This window comes from Primulina tabacum, chromosome 14, assembly GCF_025594145.1.
Source record: "Primulina tabacum isolate GXHZ01 chromosome 14, ASM2559414v2, whole genome shotgun sequence".
Classification (NCBI taxonomy): domain Eukaryota; kingdom Viridiplantae; phylum Streptophyta; class Magnoliopsida; order Lamiales; family Gesneriaceae; genus Primulina; species Primulina tabacum.
The window spans coordinates 1,396,841-1,419,056 of NC_134563.1; the positions used below are offsets into that span (position 1 = coordinate 1,396,841).

The window sequence follows — 22,216 nt, forward strand, 5'->3', positions numbered from 1 at the left end:
TCGAGCGTTCGTCGTTTTATCAAAAGTTATAGCTAGTAGTAATAGTGCAACTCCAATCTTTTAAACTGTACAGCAGCTCAAGCACCACGGTTCGATCGCTCTACCAAACAACGACAATTAATGCATCCAACAATCTCCCTCTCAATGATTGCACTCCTCGCAATCAACGGGAATCGAACTCGTGACCTTGGCTTTGATACTAATTGTAGGACCGAACGTTTGTCGCTTTACCAAAAGCTATAGCTAGTAATAATGGTGTAACTCCAATATTTTAAACTGCACAGTAGCTCAAGCACCACGGTTCGATCGCTCTACCAATCAGGGACATTTATTGCACCCTACAGGGTAGGAGTGAGCAAAATATATATTTAATCGAAAATATCGATCATGGTTTAATGGGCCCATCATTTTTTCCCAAAAATATAGTTAAAATCAATTTAGTTGGATCGAATATCGGTTTAAGAGCATTACTTTTTATGCTGAATATCGGCAGGATTGATCCGTCTCACAGATAAAGATTCGTGAGTTCGTCTCATAAGAGACCTACTCATGAATATTTTAGTAATTATGGTAACTAAAAAGGTAAATTAATAAAAGATAGACTGGTAAAACAATATGTAAAATATTACTATTACTAAATATGGAAACACGAAAAAGAAAATTAATTCTAAATATATGAAACTGAGGGATTATGTAATATTCTTATTGGGCTGGGCTTCACTTTCTTTGCATTTGAATACAGATTTATCGTGCCCTGAAACAAACAAGCACCCAACTCTCCCAACTTCTTGATATCGTCCCCGACTCTGCTTCTATCGATAACTCTGATTTCTCTTAGCCTTCACATCGTCGGCGGTCTAGCCCTACAAATTCTTCTTGACATCGTCTGCGACTCTGCGTCTTCTTCATCTTCGAACCAACATACGAGTGTTAAGTAAGGTTATATGTAAATCGTGTTCACAACCCGAAGACTTCGGGTTTTCTATTTTTTTTGGTAATTTTCAAAAAATTTTGATCCATTGGAGAGATACATTGGCTGGAAGGGTAATTGATTTTTTTGCTGGGGTTGGCTGTGGCCGAAGGGTTGATAGGATGGACCTGGTGACCAGTAGCGAAAATGTCGATTAGATTGATTCAAGATTTTGTTTGATTCTCACTGAATGGAATTGTATCCTATTTTTCTTTTTCTGCTAACTTGTTTGTTTTTTATTGTGTATTCTTCTGTTTCGTGACAATGGTTGTGATATATATTATTGTTAATTGTTACGCTGAAAATGTTAAATAAATAATTATTATCGTCTACAGCTGAACCGGTGTTGTGTTGTGTTGTGTTGTGTTGTTGCACACGCTTTTTGACTGAACCATTTCAGCGATGACCTTTAATGGTGCCAAGTATTTCACACGTAACATCTTGAAAACAAGCACCGGCTGATTGCTAGTTGCAAGAAAAATGGTTGTAATCATGGAAGTTAGTTATTCAATGTGCAAAATCTTCGGTTGTCATCTGATGTCATATCAGATACTAAACTGAATTTTTATTCTTTTTTTTTTGTGTGATTCAAGTTAGAGAATTGTCAAACATGAGTTCTTGACATCTGTTTGAATCACTGTACATTGCTTAGTTTTCTGAGCAAGCCCACTTTCGGGATGCACCTAATCTGCTTTTGCAAGTGTCTCTACCATAATTTATCTCATCAGTTGCCTCTACTAGCGTGTTTCCCCTAGACTGGAAATTGACTTCAGATCGAGTCCCAACTAGACTATATCTGTAGTTGCTAATTATACTGTTTCAAGGTGTTGTGTGGCTCTAGGGAATTGAATTAGGTGTTTCTACCTAGTATGGTTTCTGCATCTTGTGGTATGTCGTTGATTCATTGCAGTTTCAGTTATTCTTGACTGTCTGATTGCAAAACATATGCTTTATTTGTTTCGATTTTCGAGTGAAGTCGTGGACCTTTCCCCATTGAATTAGCCTGATTGAGCTTAATTTATGGAAAACATGATTTTCCTGTCTTCGATCAACTTGTCAGTTTGCATTTTCAAATCAGTTATATCAAAATACAACTACAGCTTAGTCATACCATTTTCCTCTCTTACAGATTAACCTGTCGTATTGGTATTTCACATTTTTCTTGGAGATTGTGTATCAAATTGAGATTCATCAACTCAAAATTTTCACACATTAATGCTGAAGTGGATTGTCTCCTTAAAAAGAAAATTGTAAAATCTAGAAAACTGAGACAAAAACAAGAATTTTCATATAACTTTTTTTCCAACTAAGCCTTTTCCCCTTTTACATCTCAGGCATATTTCCATCTTTTCACACCTTTTTCAACCGTGTTGGTTTCCTCGCCACTTTTCCCGTTGACCATGAAGAGTCATCAGGCATTTCATTTCTTCTATGTGCATGTGTATCCGTGTTCATTCTTGTTTATCAATTTTTGTTGCATCCGTTCTTTGAAAATATCTATTTATCTTAGAATGTGTGCTCGAATATAATCCGCGTTGTGCGAATGTTGGGGCAGATTTAATAACATTATTATTATATAGAAATTTGTTTTTAGTATAAAAATTTTTTGGCCCCTGCAAAATTAAATGCATACAGTCGGTTTGGTGGTCAAACCTCTCTTCCTTTCACACTTAGACTCATTTTCTAGTCATCTAGATCTCATTTTTTCCTTCATATTTATCTAATTTATTCTACCTGTTCTGCGCATAAGTTGCTTTGCATGGACTTTACTTACATTAGATTTGGTGTATATTGAGAGAAAAATTGCTAGAAATGTGAGCATAGAAACCATCATTGGAGACTTCGAAAATTTAATAGAACGCTGAATTTCTTTTAGTAAGAAAGTTGTATAATTTACCGGTTAGTAGTTCACCTCACTTTAATAAGGCCATGTTGTCCCAATATCCTATGATACCAATGTGACTTTGTGCACCTTGCGTCTTATATAATTATTTTACGCCATATGCATGTCTATTTATTATTTTTAACTTATTTGGTGCCATTAGTCATTGTAAACTGCGGTGGAATTGTTTTGATCTTCCAAATTATGTTGGTGTGCTCATAGTTGTAAAAAGCGCGTGCTTGGGTGACCACCTAGGCGCCGACCTTGCAAGAGGCGAGCCCAGGCGCACGCCTCTTGCAAGGCGCAAGGCTTTCCTGAGGCGACAAAAAGCGCGCTTCTGTATTTCACTGTCCGGTTTCTCTATTTTTTAACAAAAATGGGCTGCGAAGCTTAGAGCCCAAAGCTGGTTTAGGAAAAAAAAAGCCCAAAACTAGTTTAGAAAAAAACCAAAGCATAAACCCTAAAAAATTAGAAGCAGGGCAGCAACGGTCAAAGCCTTGTTATCATTTATTCTGTTTTGAAAAAATAAAAAACAAATAAAAAACGATCAAGGCCCCAACATCAACTAGCATCTTGAAGAAGAAGAAGCGCAACAACGATCACGATGGTCTCCAAATCACCAAACAAACAAAGAATAATTTTTATTGACGAATTAGATTTCTGAAAAGCATAATTATTTCAATGATAACATTTTTGTCATATAATGATATAGTATATAAATACTGTTTTTTTTTTAAAATTAATAGTGCGCCTTGCCTCAATAAAGCTTATGCCTTGCACCTCAGGCTCCAAGAGCCCTTTGCGCCTCTAATAACTATGGGTGTGCTGGTTTCAAGTTTGATATGGGGTTCTATATTGTGCTATGATTTATGATTGTTCTATTTTATTTATCATGTTTTGTGATTTATGAATTTTGTCCAGTGATCATGCCATTTACTTTGTCTATTGTTGGAGAAGAAATACAATGTAACTGACACACCTTATTGAATGTAGTAAGTTTGGATTTGTTTTTGCTATGGGAAAATGTTTGATAACAGCACCGTCTATTTGAGACTGGCCGATTCTTGTTATTTGTATTCCTTTTTCAATACATACCTTTCTAACCATAAATGGAGATTGGTGGTAACTTTATTTATCACAAAATGCAGCGACGTGAAGGTTCAAAAGGACATTGGTGGTTAGAAAAGCCAAATTCAAATAGACCATCTACCTCATATTCAGTGTCGGATCGTATTCCTAGTGCTACCAGTGAAAACAACACAAACAGGCTCACTTCATTGTGTGTGGCTGAAAAAGGTGAGCAGTCCGATGTGTCAGAACCTTCAATACAGTTTGGGAACATTGGGTCGAAGAGTCATGTATCACTTCATGAAGAAAAATGTAAATTGAATCCTAAGGCATATGAAAAAGTGAGTGGAGCCACAACAACAAAAGTCAATAAAGGTCCAGTTGATAGTACGGCAGTCTTGGCCGACGAAACTCGAACATCTACTGAGAAACCTGATACCGGTTTGAGTAAGTTGTTTAGTGGTAGTAAAAGTAATGTCAGAGAAATTAAATTGATTTCACATATATTGTTTGAGTACAATACACGTATATATAGTACAATAATTATAATTAATCCCCAAAATTAAGCTTCATCAAATATTATCCTACTAAAAATAACCAATAAGTTATCTTCTAAAGTATGCTATTACAACACAGATGGATAACAAATGATGAGCTTTATCTAAATCCACAGGTAGTTTATTGGATAACTTTACAGCGGATGACTCAACGTACTCTGTTGCCAAAATTAGAGCTGCATTTTATCCGAAATTTGAAAATGAGAACTCTGATCAAGAGGTAATCTATCTCAAGTATCATTTCTTATTGTTTTTTCATTTTTAAGTTTTTTTATTCTGATAAACAATGTTCGGGAACCCTTGGTTATTAGCAATGTCAGGCGAGGGCTGCCTCTCGCTCTGATCTCACCTCCTGAATACCAGAATGGAGGGAAAAAAGGTTAAGACCACCTATCCCATCATTCTGGTTCCTGCTCTTCACCCGAGGATTAGTCACTCTGTTTTGAACTTTCAACCAATGGGTTTATTTCACTTATTTAAATAAATAAATAAATTTTAGTATTTCAAGTAGAACTCAAGGATTCTTAAATGTGGACCTGATTTTTTAGGGATTGATGGAGGAAATCTCAAGTTTGCATTTGAGGCGAAAAATTTATTTCTTTGTATTTATAAGTTTTTATGCCATTATACAGATTAGGACAAGGATGATCAAAATAGTTTCGAAGGGCTTAGCTACCTTGGAGGTAAGGTTAATCACCCTTCTTTCCAAACTCTTTTTTACCTGTTTTACATGCGCAACTTTGGTTACTATTTTAGTTCCCATCCTCTCTCTCACACGCTCGTATTCCTCAAAACCCTCAGAAGTCGCTCACTCTCACTCCGTCTCTTTATTCTTGTAAAAAATTGACATTTAACAGGTTTCACTTAAGCACTCAGGATCACTTTTCATTTATGCTGGACATGAGGGAGGAGCATATTCAAAGAATAGCTATGGAAATATGTGAGACCCATGTTGGATTTGCTCCTTTTGATATTCTATCTTCCATTCTTCTCAAGTGATGATGTTGTATCTCTTCAACGTGTTAGTATAGATTTTGTTATTGTATCGATTGACCTAATGGATTGCTAGATACTTGTCATAAAAATGCTTGTTATGTTTCATTATTTCATATAGAATTGTGAGAATTCTGCTAACCCTTTAGGTGGTTATATTTTTTTAATGCACCACTTTGTGTAAATTGTCACTGTTTTGGGAGTACTACTGTTATATCACTATTGCAGAAATTTACCATTATACGATCTATTTCCCTTTTGGTGTAGCTAAACTAGGCCCATCATATTTCTACGTACACCTAAGTAGATAGCTAAAGCAAAACTTGCTGTCTAGACTTTTCCCATAGCTAATTTCTTTCAATGATGCTAACCGTGTTTCAGGCATGTGTTTTTGTCTGTTTTGTGGAAGGACCTTATTCTTGTTCTCACATAGGTGATTGGCCTAATGCAACTGGAGATAAGTATATTGATAGGCAATAGTGTCCTAGTTGGTGATATTGATCCCATGGAATTTTGGGGTTCTCTTAGTTGTCACATTTTCCTTCATTTTATTTTTTTTTACCAATGATTGCTGAATATTATGCATATACCAAAGTTACACCGCTGTTGGTGTCTTCGTTCTTGGACACGTGTTTCGTGAGGCATGGGGTTCACAAGCCAACATGAAGCAAGCCGAGTTCAATGAGTTTCTGGAAGGTAAATCCTGATTGGGCTCCATAATTAATACAAATCGCTAAAATCTTTAAGAAGTTCTGCTATGCAATAAAAGCTGTTAAGGTTTATGTTCAGTTGATGTAGTATTGCATCCCATTTTTGTGAATTTGTTTGTACCATTAGCCCTTAGTTTGGACTACTGGTTTGTGTATGGTAATGAAAAATTTAAAACCTTCAAGTAAAGATCAGTGCATAAAGTTGGAGCTACATAGCTCTTTTGTTTTGTTCATCTAAAAGCCAATGCTGACCTGTTATTAGTTCGATTTCGATATTGCTCTGATGCATGCATCAGAATCTGATCACATGCTTTCTAGCTTCAGTTTATTTTATGTTTCCATGTGCAAAAAGTTTCTGCTTATGTCTGAATGTGTTGAGTTAATTCTTTCATAGTTTTTCGGTGATTCTCAAACTGATGATTACTGTTTGTTTAATTCAGTGTAACTGCATGTGCATATCAATGGAGCTGGTTACTGCTGTATTAGAAGACCACGGCCAACGTCCCCGTGAAGATTATGGTGAGTTGAATCAGTTGATCAGCCTTGTCCGTTTTCCTATTTTTTGACTTGCTGCTTTGGGTTTTTCTTTTTCAGTGGCTGTTTTGTGGTTCTGTCAACACTTAATAATCACCTCGGTGATGTCTTTTCAAACCATGATATTTGGCATGATTATCACCCAGGAACTAAATAAACAAGCTGCTGTATTTCCTTTGTGCCTCCCTTTATCAGAAGTAATGAATGTTTCAGTGTTATGAAGAATTCATTATGGATTAATTTTAGAATGGGCGTCGCTATATCTCATTTGAGTGGATATGTTCTATGAGACTTCCGTAATCAGTTTAAATTTTTTTATGATCCTGGAGGATTTTGTGATGATGACATCATGTTTCCTTGTTTCTGGTTAGGAAATATAAAGATTAAAGAGGTGGTAGGAATGCAACTTTAGTGCTGGATCATAAGTTTTCGTGTGGTTGCTAGGGTTTATATTCTTCAAATTATTTTCACTTGTTATCTTGTGGTTCATGATCAATTAACTCCCATTACCATTTTGTTTTGCACTTTTCAATTCTACATTTTGTGGATTGGTTAAGAAGTGTTTTCATCTTTTTTGGTATTTTTTATGTCTGTGTGCTTCCCAATTCTTGATACTTTTCTCCTTGTGGCAGTGGTTGTTACTGCAGTGACAGAGTTAGGTTCTGGAAGACCAAAATTCTATGAAACTCCAGACATTATTGCTTTTTGTCAGGAAATGGCGGCTTCCGACAAATCATATTTGGTTATTCTCTACAAGGTATTGATTTTTTGTCCTTTAACAACGTTGCGTGACATGGGACCATAAATGGAAATAAGATCTTTGCAAATTGGTTTTCTTTTCGCAAATTCATTTCTCATTCCTCAATATAATAAAACGCCATCTCCTCATTTTCAATCCTTTTCGGCGAACTATATTTCTATTAATTTCTACATTACCCAAAGTTTTCCAGTTATACAATTTTTCACCACCTCCAAAAAACACTGTATTATGATTTAATATATATATATATTTTGAAACGAAACTTAAATTTATTAAATAGATATTAAGGATTACAATAGCGGATAAGCAATCCGCGAAATAAAGTAATTTTAAAAGATTACATCACTTATGCTACGACCAAACATATTTTCAGTCCCTAATCAAATCCGAGATACTAAGGTGTTTGTATTCTGGCAATACAATCAACCAAGTTGCAACCCTGAATTTTATTTTTTCCCAAACTTCTTCGAGAGATTCGGGCTTATCTTCGAATATTCTTGTGTTTCTTTCCAACCATAGCGACCAAAACGTGCACTGAACAATCATAGACCAAAATCTCGAGTGTCTTCTCCCTGCTTGCCAGCTTGGTTCTAATACGAGCATATCTTGTGCCTTCTTCGGGAATATCCACAGACATCCGATTTCTTGTAACACCTTTACCCAAATGCTATATGAGAATGAGCAATGTAGTAACAAATGATCTTGAGTTTCCTCTTTCCTTCGGCACAAACAACACCAATTCGGGCTTAAAGCAGTGGCTGGCTGCCTTCTTTGCACGAAGTCACAAGTCTGTAATTTTCCCAATGCCACTAACCACGAGAAAACTTGAATCTTTGTAGGAACAGGTACATCCCAAATATTGCGAATGAATGGAAAAGACTGTGTATTGGTAGTTGTGAAGAAAGAGTTATAGAAAGACCTAACAGAAAACAAACCCGAGGAATCCCCCAACCACAATCTAAAGTCCCCCACCCCCCGCTGTACCCTCACTGTTTCTAAGACCCCTAACAATGCTTCAAACTCACGTTCCTCTGTCTCATTGAAATTCCTTCTAAAACTCAAATCCCAACTAATTGCGGAGGTGTCATTTGTACTAACACAAGAAACAAAATAATTGATTGGCTTGTTAATGACAGCAGAAATACTGAACAATGAAGAAAAACGCTCTTTGAACGAGACTTTCCCCACCCACTCATCCTCCCAGAAACGAATGAAGTTTCCCTCTCTAAAGACCCCCCTAACCAACAAATGAAAAGCCGGGAATGATCGAGAAATGCATTTCCAAGGACTTCTGAACGTCGATCTCTCCCCCAACCTCAAATCCCATCCATTATCTTGAAAACCATAAAGACTACTAATAACCTTTTTCCATAAGGTCTCTCTTTCCACCGACCTTCTCTACCACCACTTTCCAAGTAGTGCTCTGTTTCGCAGACAAATATTTCCTAATCCCAATCCTCCACTATCCTTTGGTTTGCACATTTGCTCCCATCCTACTACATGGCAATGCTTATCCCCATCGGCTCCATCCCAAAGGAAGTTCCTCATTATTTTTTCCATCCTAAGTGCCACTTGATTTGGTACCGTGAATAACGACATGTAATACGATGGCATGGCACACAAAACTGCCTTGATCAAAGTAAGCCGTCCTCCTCTTGATAGGAAAGACTTTTTCCAACCTGCCAATTTTTTTGTCATCTTGGAGAGTACCGGTTCCCAAAATTCCATTGCCCTCGGGTTACCTCCCAACGGAATCCCCAAATATCTAATTGGCCATCTTCCTTTTTACAGCAATTGCAACTGCTAATTCCTCAACTTCATCTTCCGATCTATTAACTCCCAACAATTCACTTTTTTCCCAATTTATTCTTAATCCGGAATGACGTCCAAAGCTATTGAGAATATCCACAATTACCAACAAATGATCCTTCGACTTTGCAAAAAATAGTGTATCGTCCGCAAATTTAATATGCGAAATTTGTATTTTCTGTCTACCAACCTCAAGTCCTTTTACTGACTCATCTTCCTTTGCCTTATCAACCATCCTTCCTAGCCCATCAGCAACAAGATTAAAAAGAAAAGGAGATAATGGATCTCCATGTCTAAGTCCTCTTTCCCCTTTGATTTTTCCACATGGTCTTCCGTTAATGAATATCGAAAAAGAAACATTTGAAACGCACCCCATGATCCACCTCCTCCATCTCTCTCCGAATCCTTTTTTTCGTAAAACAAAATCCAGAAATTTCCAATCAACATTATCATAAGCCTTCTCCAAATCAACTTTAAACACCCAACAGTTTTTTTTATTTTTCCTATACACCTCGACAACCTCATTCGCAATTAGACAACAATCCAGGATCTGTCTTCCCTTAATAAATGCACTTTGGTTCTCGGCAATGGTAAAACTCAGGACCTTCTTCAATCTATTAGCCAAAACCTTTGCCAAAATTAAGCTTGTAATCAAACTAATTGGTCTAAAATCTTTGATCCTGATCACATCTTGTTTCTTCGGGATGAGGCAAATGTAAGTTTCGCCAGTAATGCCGTTAACATTGCCATTTACAAAAAATTCAGCGAACACTTTCATTACGTCCTCCTTCACCGTATCCCAATTATGTTGGAAGAAGGCCATCGTAAACCCGTCCGGTCCCGGTGCTTTGCATCCATCACTTTCAAAAACTGCTTTTTTAACCTTTCCTCCCCAAATGGCACCTCCAACCCCTCTGCTTGAGTTTCCTCTATCTCGCTCCAATCCAATCCATGGAAAACTCCCTCTACCCCGTCGAAGTCCCTCTCCACCCCGTCCGACTTTCTATAAAGATTCCTGTAGAATCTTAATATTTCCTCTTCGACTTGTGTGTCCTCCGTGATTACCGACCCATCCTCCAATTCCACCTTTTCTATCATTGCTTTACTCCTTTTGTTGCTCAATAATGAGTGGAAAAATTTCGAGTTCTGATCCCCTTCCTTCATCCATCTTAATTTTGCTCGTTGACTATCCATTTGAGCTTCTTCGGATTATCAAGTTTTCCAATTCATATTTTAACTCCTTCCTTTGATCATTTAAAGTTGCAGACCACGATCCATTACCTTCTACCACATCCAACCGCTTAATCTTGAAGCTCAAATCCTTAAATCTAATGCCCACATCTCCCCATTCGACACTGTTCCAATTTTTTACCTCGGCCTTGATCATTTTAAGTTTTTTCATAAATTTGTAACCTTCCCAACCACGAGTAACTGTGTTATTCCACCATTGCCGAACCAAGTCCTTAAATTTTTGATGAGAAAGCCATACATTTTCGAATCTAAAAGGACTCGGCCCCCATCTCACTTTAGCCGTATCAAATATAACCGGGCAGTGATAGTCTTTTTTTCCTCCCCAGTGTTCCTCGATCCCTGCACTTCAATCCTTTTTCCTTTACTGATATCCGCTTCAATTCCTACCCCCACGTCTTCCTTATTGATTACATGGTCTGATGTATCTTCTCTATTGAGATCCCCTTTACTGTTCCCGCAATGCAGAATCCCGTTTTGCTGCGGTCTTCTGATAATGTTCGTGTTGCCCCATCCCGCCAAAGTCCTCTTGCCATTCACCACCACTTGCGCATAAGTTTGTTTTTCATAGTTTTCATAAGCCGACGAATCAAAGTTTTCAACTCGGATAGTTATCTCTCTAACCCCTCCTTCCATTGGTATTTTCAGTCTAGTATGAATGAATCCTCCTTCAATTCCCTTGACCTTAATTTTCGCAGCTCCAAGATCTCTATATAGTAAGGTATCAGCATTAATTTCCAGCAATCCCCCACAAATGTCACCAATGATTTTGAAATTAGCCGGTGTCCATAATTTCCAAGATAACCCATATATACTAATCCAACTATTACAGCATTTTTCTATAATATCCGCCGAGTTAATATCATCTCTCCATACCTCAAAATCCAAAGAAATCCCATAGTTAAAGAATCCTCTCTTCAATTGTAGATAAGACAAAAATTCTTCAGCATTGCTAGGCCACCACACCGCCTTGTTCGCTTGGAACGGATAAAGTTCTACCTTAATCTTTGTAGCTTCTCCGAGTGCAACTTGAATTTTTCCCAAGAGATATTAACCCTTCCTTTTGTGACAATCAGTGCTTCATCCCATTCCTTTCTAGGAAATTGTCTTCGCTTCCTTCCAAACTTACCCCCGGGCCTATGCTTTGGTTCCTCTGTAACACCCGATCATCCTGCTTGCAGCTCTTAGCCTTCCTGTGATTTGAGCCTATATTTGCTTGGTTTATATCCATCTGATACTGCCCAGACAGCAACTTCCCCAATGCAATTGATATATTTCTCCATCCAGCTGAATTGTTTCCGTTTGGCACAATGGTGGTTGATCTCCTTCCGTGTTGTGTAAATTTTGATAACTTTAAAAATCTTCCACGCTTGTTGCTAAAATGCTGTATCCTGAAAACGGAATTCCTTCCTCGGAATCTGTAGAAATCTGTGCCCGACATTGGTACACTGGTAGCATCCTTGAACCTTAAGCTTATCCAACGTGCTTCCTCAGGCTCAAAGTCCATCATATAGCAAGAGTTCCTAGTTTTTTCAGCCCACCAAATCGACCTGCCTCCATTACCCATTCTCAACGTGAAAACCTCATGTTCGACCTTAATAACTTCATCTCTCGAACCTGTCCTAATACCTACTGGTGCATGCCTCTGATTATTGCGATTCCCGTTGAGTATAGCCATCTTCGCGACTAGCCAGCAGACTTCTGAAGAACCAGACTTAAGGTCACACGAAATTCAAAAATCTAGAAATTTTGAACTTTGGAAATTTTGAAATGGTTGCAATGCTTTTGTGTTTTGCTTAAATGGTTATTACAAAGTATTTTATGTTTTATGATTATAATCTCAAGTACACTCGAATTCTTTTGGGAAATTGTGCTCATCACGAGAACTTTATGCATAAGTATTAAATGCTAGACCATTTCAAACATAATCATCCAGTACTTTTTTCTTTAAAACTTGGGAAAAAACCTTGGGTGGATATATGTGTTTGCATCGACAGTGAACTAAGTCCTTGCAATGGTAAATGTGCTCCCGTGGAGTTGAATTTGAATTATTTTCAGTTATTTCATTTTGAAATTTGTGATGAAAACTTGGGCAAAAAGTACTTATAAACTGTCTGATTATGTATGATGATTAGAAATTACGTGACAATACTTTGAAATATATACTAACGATTAGCAACAATAACTCAGAACTTTACTTAGTTACACTACTCATTTTATGTTATTTCTCACTTTAGGAGGTCAGTGACGTCATTTTTCGCTGCTTATGATGCTCTCTGCGAAGAAGGAACAGCTACACCTGTATGCAAAACACTTGATGACATTGCAGATATATCTGTACCCGGTAAGGTGTATGCTTAAGAGTTAAATTGGAACATTTTTTGTGGCCATTTACATTTATGTTGCAATATCATTTCTACTTTTTAGCCGTTGATATATAGTCTAATTGTTGTGTTCATGCCTTTTGATGTTACTTCGAAGCTGTTACCAAGTTTAACCTTATTGACGTCATTCTAGGCCGCTTACTCTTCTAAATTCTCGATAATATCCTCCAATTGTATTAATGGTGCTGGGGCTGCCCAACAGAATTCTTTAGTAGTTAAATCAGTGATTTATGGTGTAGAGAATGAACAACACCGGAGATAAAAGATTATAGAAATGCTGAAATGCAAGAGAGGCTTTCTTGGTGATAACAAACATTTTCACCCGAGTCCTTGTACCACATTTTTCCTTGCATCTTTTTATATTGTGTCAAGAGTAAGATTGTGGCAGCTCTCACCATCATATGCTGGAAATAAACGATCGAAACATTACTGCATGTCTGTTAACTATCATCCTCTGTTTTTCTTTGTAGCCGTGATGTTGTGAAGCACTTAATGAAATTGACTACATCGCGACTTGCTTTGCTACATTTTGTTAAAAATTTTCTGTCAAGCTCTGCTAGACTTGTCTAATATATTCTCCATGCAAAATTGTAAGCTAGAGACCAGAAACACGTGTCATTGGTAGAAAGTTTTGATTCGTATAATGTACTTTGTATCTCTGCTGTTTCTTTGCCTTATGTTTTCGTATTTAACTTTCAAACTCGATAACAACATGAATTGGTTTGTTATTGAAAAGGATTGTTTGGCTATTTGGTTTAACGTGAAGTTGAACTTTTGCTTTTCATAATCTGCAGGATCAAAGAACCATGTAAAAGTGCAGGGAGAAATATTGGAAGGTCTGGTGGCTCGAATAGTTAGCCATGAGAGCTCAAAACATATGGAACATGTTTTGAGAGATTATCCTCCACCTTCATCAAATGGAGGTACACTGATTATTTCAATGTACAGAGGCTGTTTTCTTTCTCTGTTTGCTTTGTTAGTTATAGGGAATTTATGTTAGATTAGGTTTTATATATATGTTTCAACTTGTACTTTTCTTTTCGTTAGATTAATATGAATAATTCTCATCTCCATTACCCATTAATTTATTGTTATTTCCCTGTCTCACTTGCATTGGTTGCTTCAGGTTGAGGTTCCGTGTTAAGAGCTGACAAAAATTGTGTTTTATGACTTTAATTCAGGAAAGTTAAATCCTAAGTTTATATGAGCAGGATTCTATGACTGAAAAAATTGTTTCTTTTTCCTGATTTTTCTTTTGAAGATGTCATCTCTTACGATGCACTGTTTATGAAGGACTATATGTCGCACTCTATTATTTGTACCAATCTCTCGTTTTCCTTTTCTAATATTTGGGATTCCAAACATGAGTAACATTATGTTTATCCTTCAAATTCTTTGTTAAACTGCGTTTTAATGATGTTTCCTGATCTCAATATTCCAACCTGGGATTTTGTCACGGTGCATTTCTATATCGTTCGCTAACTCGTTGATAGTTTTTTCTCTAGTGATGTTCATTGTTGCACATTTTATATCAGGTGATCAGCATCTGGGTTCTAGCCTACGGGAAATTTGTGCTGCAAATAGAAATGATGAGAGACAGGTAATTATGATTATATTTGTAAAGTACAGTTTTCAATCTTTGAAATTATATTTGAAACTTTACACATTTGTATCTTGTTTGATGTTTGATTATAACATTATGTATAGCTTATAAAAGCACTTATTGATGGTGTTGGTCCTTCTTTCTGCCCAAATTCTTTGGATTGGTTTGGTCATGAGGCATCTCATTCTCATTCAAGAAATGTTGGTGAATCGGTTTTGGACAAATTTCTGAGTTCACGTCATGCAGATTTTTCCACTGAAAAACTTAAGGTAGTGTGCTCTCTTAGGAAACAGCTTCTTGTTGATCTAAGATCTTGAGGGGACTTGTGAATCATCATTTGAGGGTGTGTACTTGTACATCAGGAAATGTTCGTTATTATGAAGGAAAGCGCTGTTGACTTTAAGTGCTATCATAACTTCCATAAGGTCAACTCTGTCTCAAGCAATAATCTTCATTTCAAGATGGTAATCCATGTACGTCGTGACTCAGCCTTTAGATTTTATCAGGAAAAGATGAGGTGTGCTTTTACCTATGTCTACTTTTCACTTTCCCCAATTTAAGTAAAAGGACTATGTTTTAAACTACATATCCTTGCACTTTTTATCGATTAAGATGATGTGTCCAGGTGCGAAACAGGATTGTGGCCTCTTTATCGAGGTATTAATCCTTGTTTGCTTAAATAATGCATTATTTATGTTGTATTGTTGTTCTTGAATCTGCAGTTGCGGAGACCATGGTAGTTATGTAAGACGAGCCAGCCATTAAAAGAGCGTGCTTGAATTAGCGTATGCTTAGGATCATCAAATGTTGAGTCAAGCTTGAGTTTGTTTTACTTTTCTATCAGTTTTTATTTAATAACAATGTTTCATATGAAAAAATTCCTAACATGCATCAACTGATACTCAAAAGCTAGTAAGATTTTCTTGGGCTACAAGCTAACTTCTTCTGTCTTTGGGCTACAAGTTGCATGTGATAAGTATGAACTCAATTTGAATGCTCAACCACAAACCAAGATGAATGAGGTTGCTCAAGCTCTTTTTTAATGTACCTTACTTTAGAAATTTTTTAAAAATCTCTTGTAGTCTGGTGTACTCGTTGGAACCATAGATCTCGAGTAGTGATACATCAATCGTGGACATATGTAGGACGTAAAAATGAAAAATTCAGGCCCTGTGGAGTTGTTCTTTGTATTTTGATGAGTACCTCTTAATTTTTATTCAAGATGAATCCAAGTCTAGTAAATAAAGAAATATTAAATGTAGGCCATGAGAGGCTAAATATTTGTGCCTTTTTTTGGGATTAAATGATTTTATCACGGGAAAGTGTTAGTTGACACTTTAATTTTAAATTTTTTTACCGATGTGAGCAAATAAATGATGTTTTACTTGGTATCATTGTATATATACCTTGTACTTTGTTATTTTATATATTGAAAAAGATCATTTTGAAAAAATTCATCCTTGAATTTGAGGGCTCAAATTGCCAATAGTGATTTTCATCTCATTTTTGGTCCTTGTGACCAATCATGAAATTATCAAGGTAAATCCTTGCGGCGTTCGGGTCTTGATAATTTTGGTTCTTGCCTCAATTATAAGCAATGGTCAAGGTACGTTAGTGGATCATTTCGGTTCTTGCTTCATTATAGCGCTAGTTCGAGGTGCGATTTCATATGCCATACCAAGGTTCTTGTCTCGATTATAGACAACAGGTCAAGGAGAAATCTCATATACCGAGGTTCTTGCTATGATTTGCAACAGGTCGGAGGTTTCCCTAAATATCATGTTCTTTTCATTGGAGTTGTTTATCCGTCGTGTCTTGTTTCAAAACATTTGTTTTCTTGGTTTTTGTTCTGCATGATGCTTTATTTTTACGTCCTAGGTAAATAATCTTGTAATTACTTTTATCGTGTTTCATTGTTTTTAGTTTATCAAACGATGTTGCGTGAGGGACATATCAGAAATTTTTACCCTTTATGATTATGATTATTCTATCATAAAATATGTCATTCTCAATATTTTAAATTGAGTTCATTGTATTCTTCTGTTTTCTACTGTTCACTGAATTTTGACTAAATTCGTTTCCCATTGACTAATTTGGTCTTTCTTATTGCTACTTAACTTTGAAGACTAGACCATGTTTTATTGATTTGAAGCAGACCATTCCACACATTACTTTATCCTCTATCTCTACACGTCCACCACACACCATTAGTTTCACCACTTTCAAGTTTCACCATCATTTTTCCTTTTTTTTATAGATTTCTTTTGCTTATTTATCTTGGTTCTTTCCTTTCCCTCTAATACTTGAAATGACAACAGTTTTAGGACAGTAAGTTCTAATCTTTTGCAACCCCACAGGTTTTTTTGTGGACCTAAATTTGTTCAAGGTTGACAAAGAGAGGCTCGCAGAGTTTTCAAAGGAAAACAATGCCATGGTAGAAATTGGGGGTGACACCAATGGTGCATCTACCAAATATGGTTTGGCCGACGAAGATGCATGCTTAATGATCAAGTTGAAGTTTCTTACATATAAGGTATGATATGGTTCGGATTCCATTATTTAGTGACTGATTTATTCCAATCTTGTCTTTGTTCTTTGTGAAATTGTTGGCAGATTCTTATTTGAATTATAGAATATATTGGGCTGCAAGAATGATGCTAAACTATTACGTGTAAGTGTCTTATTAAACATTTTCACCTTTGGGGAGGTTAAAATTTGTTCATTATCCTGTGAATATGTTATTTGAACACTATAAAAAAATGCATGACTTGATTATAATTATTCTCACACACACAACAGAATACAACAGTTTCCAAGATAAGGGGATACCTTCTGTAATTATGTAAATTATGGTTTAAAACATTAAAACATACAAACATTAAAACATACAGACGGTTCTCATGTGAGGGCAGAGGTCCAAGTATCTTCTTCAAAACAAATCTCTTGAAAAGAGTAAATGAATTTTATTTGCGATGTGGTTCTTCCATTCTAATATAGCTATCTATCTCTCCAATCAGTTAGGTGCAAGTATGAATAAGATTACTACTAATATCTTAATGTCAACTGTCACCCATTTTCATTATCAATTTTTTAACTTTCATTTATTTCTACTGAAAAATTGATGAAAATATTTGGTGATTGTAGAGTTGAAAATGATATGTAGTTTTTGGTTTCAGTATTTACCTACTGGTACATGATATTGTAATTCATAAACAACATGATGACTTGAAGTCGCGGCAATCTTCTTAAACAATTGAATGTTCGATTAAAATCTTCAAATTGAAATTGATTTCTCCTTTTAATGGTGAGATCTCATAGTAGTATTGAGCAGAGAGAGAAAAATGGTTATTATCTAACCAACTCAAATTAAGTACTGTACAAGGTTAGTTGTGGTGCATTTGATCTTTGTGTGTTGTTATGCTGGTAGGTTATTAACCACGAAGGAACTCATAGCTAGTTGCCTAATCATAAACAAGATGCCCTTATCTACTTGTAATGGTCTGTTTTAGTTGATCAGTGTTAATCCCCACAAAAAGGTCAGTACATGTGTAAGAGTTGGATATCAAATTTAAACACCTTTACTTTACGTACATTGGCTAGTACAGGTGTGGACAGGGACATGCACGTGATATGAACAGAAACAAACAGGCTGAAATATTTTGAACTATCATGTTTTCGCTTTCTTTTAAGTGACAATGTAAAGTGATTTAGAATGCAAATGAATGACATGTTTTTAATTCTTCTTGATTGTTTGAATTTACAGATAAGGACTTTTTTGTTACGAAATGGCTTGTCAATTCTTTTTAAAAAAGGTCCAGCTGCTTACAAAAACTACTACTTGAGGTTAGTTTCCCTGAAGGCATCACTTTCAGTTGTATTGGGCTAATAGCATTCAGCCCCTTGTGAAATTTCTTTATAGCGCAAAACCTCTTGTAAAAAATTAACTAGCTATTAGGCCCTCAACTTTTCAAAAAATAAGCTTAAAACCCCTGCGTTAGAAGTTGTTGTAACATGCGCCTAAAATGCAATTTGTAATGCTTTTTGACTTTTTATTGTCCAAGATGACATAAATACCCTCAAGTCTATAAGTATTATATATATTAATGGGTCTTTCTTTGTCCAATTATTTAACATATAATTTTGAATTGTATTATTTTAAAAATTTTAAATATTATAAATTGAAGAAATACCATTATATAAAATAATAAAGTCACCAACTTGCGAACCAAACATGTTTATTTTATTATTTTGTAAATTTTAAAGTAGAAAAACTGTTAACTCTGATATTAATTTATTTTTAAAAACTAATAATAATTAAATTTTCCTCAAATTTTTTATATTAATAAATCTGTTTAAATCTTCTTAATTTGATTTTTAAACACCCTTATTTTGCATTCAAATATTTAACAAAGTAAAAAAGAATAGTTTCTATATCTCTCAATTTAGTTCTTCAAAATTAAATGAGTCCCGGTTGTATTTTAACTACAAAGTTTATAAGAGTGATCTACCCGTATCAAGGAAGAACGTGAGAGCAAGTGTACTGTCAAATAACTATCATATGTTCAAGATGAATGATCTGATTCGATTGATTTATTTTTTTAAGACTATGATATGAATGATTTTGTGTTGTCATGAGTTCAGCTTCTTGTGCTTCGTCGTATACCACCTTTTCGTGAAGACTTTTTTTTATTACCAAGAACATAAGTTATTATTTGATTTAGGCTAGATTTTTATTTTTTCTGGATGACTATCCATGAAATATTCATTTGAAAATAATCTTCATATTAACTTCCCGCTATGATCTGTTCTTTCTCGAATTTTATCTTCGAAATCAGAATTACCGAAAAGTGAAAACGTTGAACGCTTTCAGGACCAAGGATAGCAATGTTCTTGATAATGTGAATATTGTCTCACTGTGTCTATTTGATTTCTCAAAGTACTTTTATTGTTTTTCACATCTTTATATGTGGTCATTCTAGGCAGATGAAGATATGGAATATTTCACATGAAAAGCAGGGAGAACTAAGCAAAATGCTGGACAAATGGTATTTTTGGATTTTTTTTAAAATTCCCACGGGAGTTTCTTTACAGTATTTAATGATGTCTTAACTTCCGTCAAGGGCTAAATCAATGCACGTTAAATTTGGAGACAGACAATTACCTTCATCCACATATCTTAGTGAAGCAGAGCCATTCCTTGAACAATATGCAAAGCGCAATCCACTTAATCAGGCTTTGATAGGATCTGCTGGAAGTTTGGTGAGAACTGAAGATTTCTTGGCTACTGTTGAGGGAAGCGAAGATGTAGAGGGTGATCTGGAGCCAGAAAGAGAAACAACTTCTTCAAGTCCAGCTCACCCCGATAATGAAGCTGTTGGGAAGGATGAGAGTCTCATTGTTTTTTTCCCAGGTAGAAGCTTGTGTCCTGCATTCCGTATGCACCTATGTCTATTATCAACAACCTTTCTATCCCACTCATAATCACATAGTTAAAAAAATTCAGGAACATTACTATTTTAGGATTTATGGTCCAGATTTGATTACCGAAAGCAATGAAAGATGACGAAAAATAAATACAAGAACAAACAAAATTTATAATAGTTTACTCTCGATGTAAGAGCTACTCCACTTGCCAACGCGACAAATTTCTACTATGATGAAACCAAAAAACGATGAGAATTTTTTACAATAACATGTCCTCTCTCATAGCTATTTTCTTCACACTTTCTGTATGTCAATCATAATACAATGACGGTTACCAACATATATAAATAATATTACGGTTACATCAATACATGTAAAATACCTAATTACTCTTAAGTAATTGTAGGGTCCACAAATACCAGCAGTGGCAGCGACTCTTCATTTCTCAGTGGAGAAGTCCAACTGAAGTAGCACACAACTTCAGTTTCTCAACTGTCACAGTCCTCTCATCATATGAGCCGGATTACGACTTCTTTCAATCTTCGTAAGAGCTTAAATTGATCTTATGGAGTGATATCGGACTATATGCCTTGCCCTAACATGATAAACATGATTCCTGGCTAAATGAATAAACTAAAACTGTCACAATAACACAATTTTTTCATATTTGTGACCCAACTATACCAAAAAAAACTTCAACCAAATCACCTCTTTACTAGCCTTTGTCATTACAACGTACTCAGCCTCAATTGTAGAAAATGCAACTATCTTTTGCAATTTTGAAACCCAACTAGCCGCTGTACCACCCAGAGTGTAAACAAATCTAGTAATACTCTTTAGACAATTTACATCATTTACCATGTTAGTATCAACATATCCATGCAAGCCAAAACCCGATTTTCTGAAGCATAAAGCTGAATTTTCTGTACTTCTCAAATACCTGAGAATTCATTTCATGGCCACCCAATGCTGTTTTCTTGGTTACTCATAAACCGGCTCACACTCCAGCTGCATATGCTACGTCTGGTCTAGTACATACCATTGCGTACATAAGACAACCAATAACAGAAGCATACGGTACTTTGTTCATGTAGGTCGCTTCTCACATGAAAATGACTGATCCTTGGATAGACGAAAGCGACCTGCCAAAGGTGTTCATTTGCTTCGCTCTATCCATGTAAAATCTCCGAAATATTTTCTTCACATATTATTTTTGGGAAACCTTTAAGTCATGTTTGTCCCTAATAATTCTCGTCCCAAGAATTTGTTTTGCAGAACCCAAATCCTTCATTGCAAATTCTTCGAACATTTTCTTTTTCAAATTATCAATCTCTAGTAGACTAGCTCCAACAATCTACTAGCTCCAACAATGAACATATCATGAACATATAGTAGTAAAATGATATAAGAGCTATCAAACCTTTTGATGTAGTAATGGTGATCTGCCTGACAGCTCAAAAAACCATTACTGCTCATAAAATTGTTGAACCTTTTATACCACTGTCTACGTGCCTTTTTCAAGCCATACAAATTCTTTTGAAGTACACACCATTTTCTTCTTTCCTTTTACGTAAAAACCCTGTATGTAAATTTTCTCATCCAAATCATCATGAAGAAAATCTCGTTTTTACATCCATCTGTTGACGGTGTATTTTTTTTGTGCCACTAACCCAAGAATAGTTCTAATTGTGGCCAATTTAACCATCGGAGAGAAAATCTTAGTGTAATCAACTTCTCTCGGTTGAAAACCTTTCACCACCAATCTTGCTTTGTAGCGCTTGCTACCGTCATGTTCTTCTTTTATTCGGTAAACCTATGTATTCTGCAATGCTTTCTTCCCATGTGGCAACTATGTTAATTGCCATGTTTGGCTGGATGTCAAAGAATCCATTTCATCATGGATAACTAACTTCCATATGATTGATTCATGAACCTGCATCACCTCCTCATAACTTTCTGGTTCACATATATCATCAACAAAATATAATTGAGATATGCAGAGAATCTCAATTATAGCTTTGAAATTATAGAAGATCTCCTCAATTATGGTGGATGCGTGGTTTCCGGGGCTACATTATCTTGGTCCATTGGGTTTACATTTTCCTTATTAATTGGAGTATCTTGTTGCAAATCATAATAATATTCACTTGAAAATCTTTCAAGTGAATTAATCGAATTGCATTTTCTGAATATTTACCCAATATTTCTTTGCCAAACACATGCTCATTGAAAATTACATACATACTCTTGATAATTTTCCAGTTTTGGTCATCC

At 35.8% G+C, this 22,216-nt stretch overlaps 1 pseudogene; it reads left to right on the forward strand.

The window, feature by feature from the left end:
• The window catches only part of LOC142525422 (tRNA ligase 1-like), a 36,001-nt pseudogene that overhangs the window by 2,918 nt on the left and 10,867 nt on the right, over positions 1–22,216 (forward strand).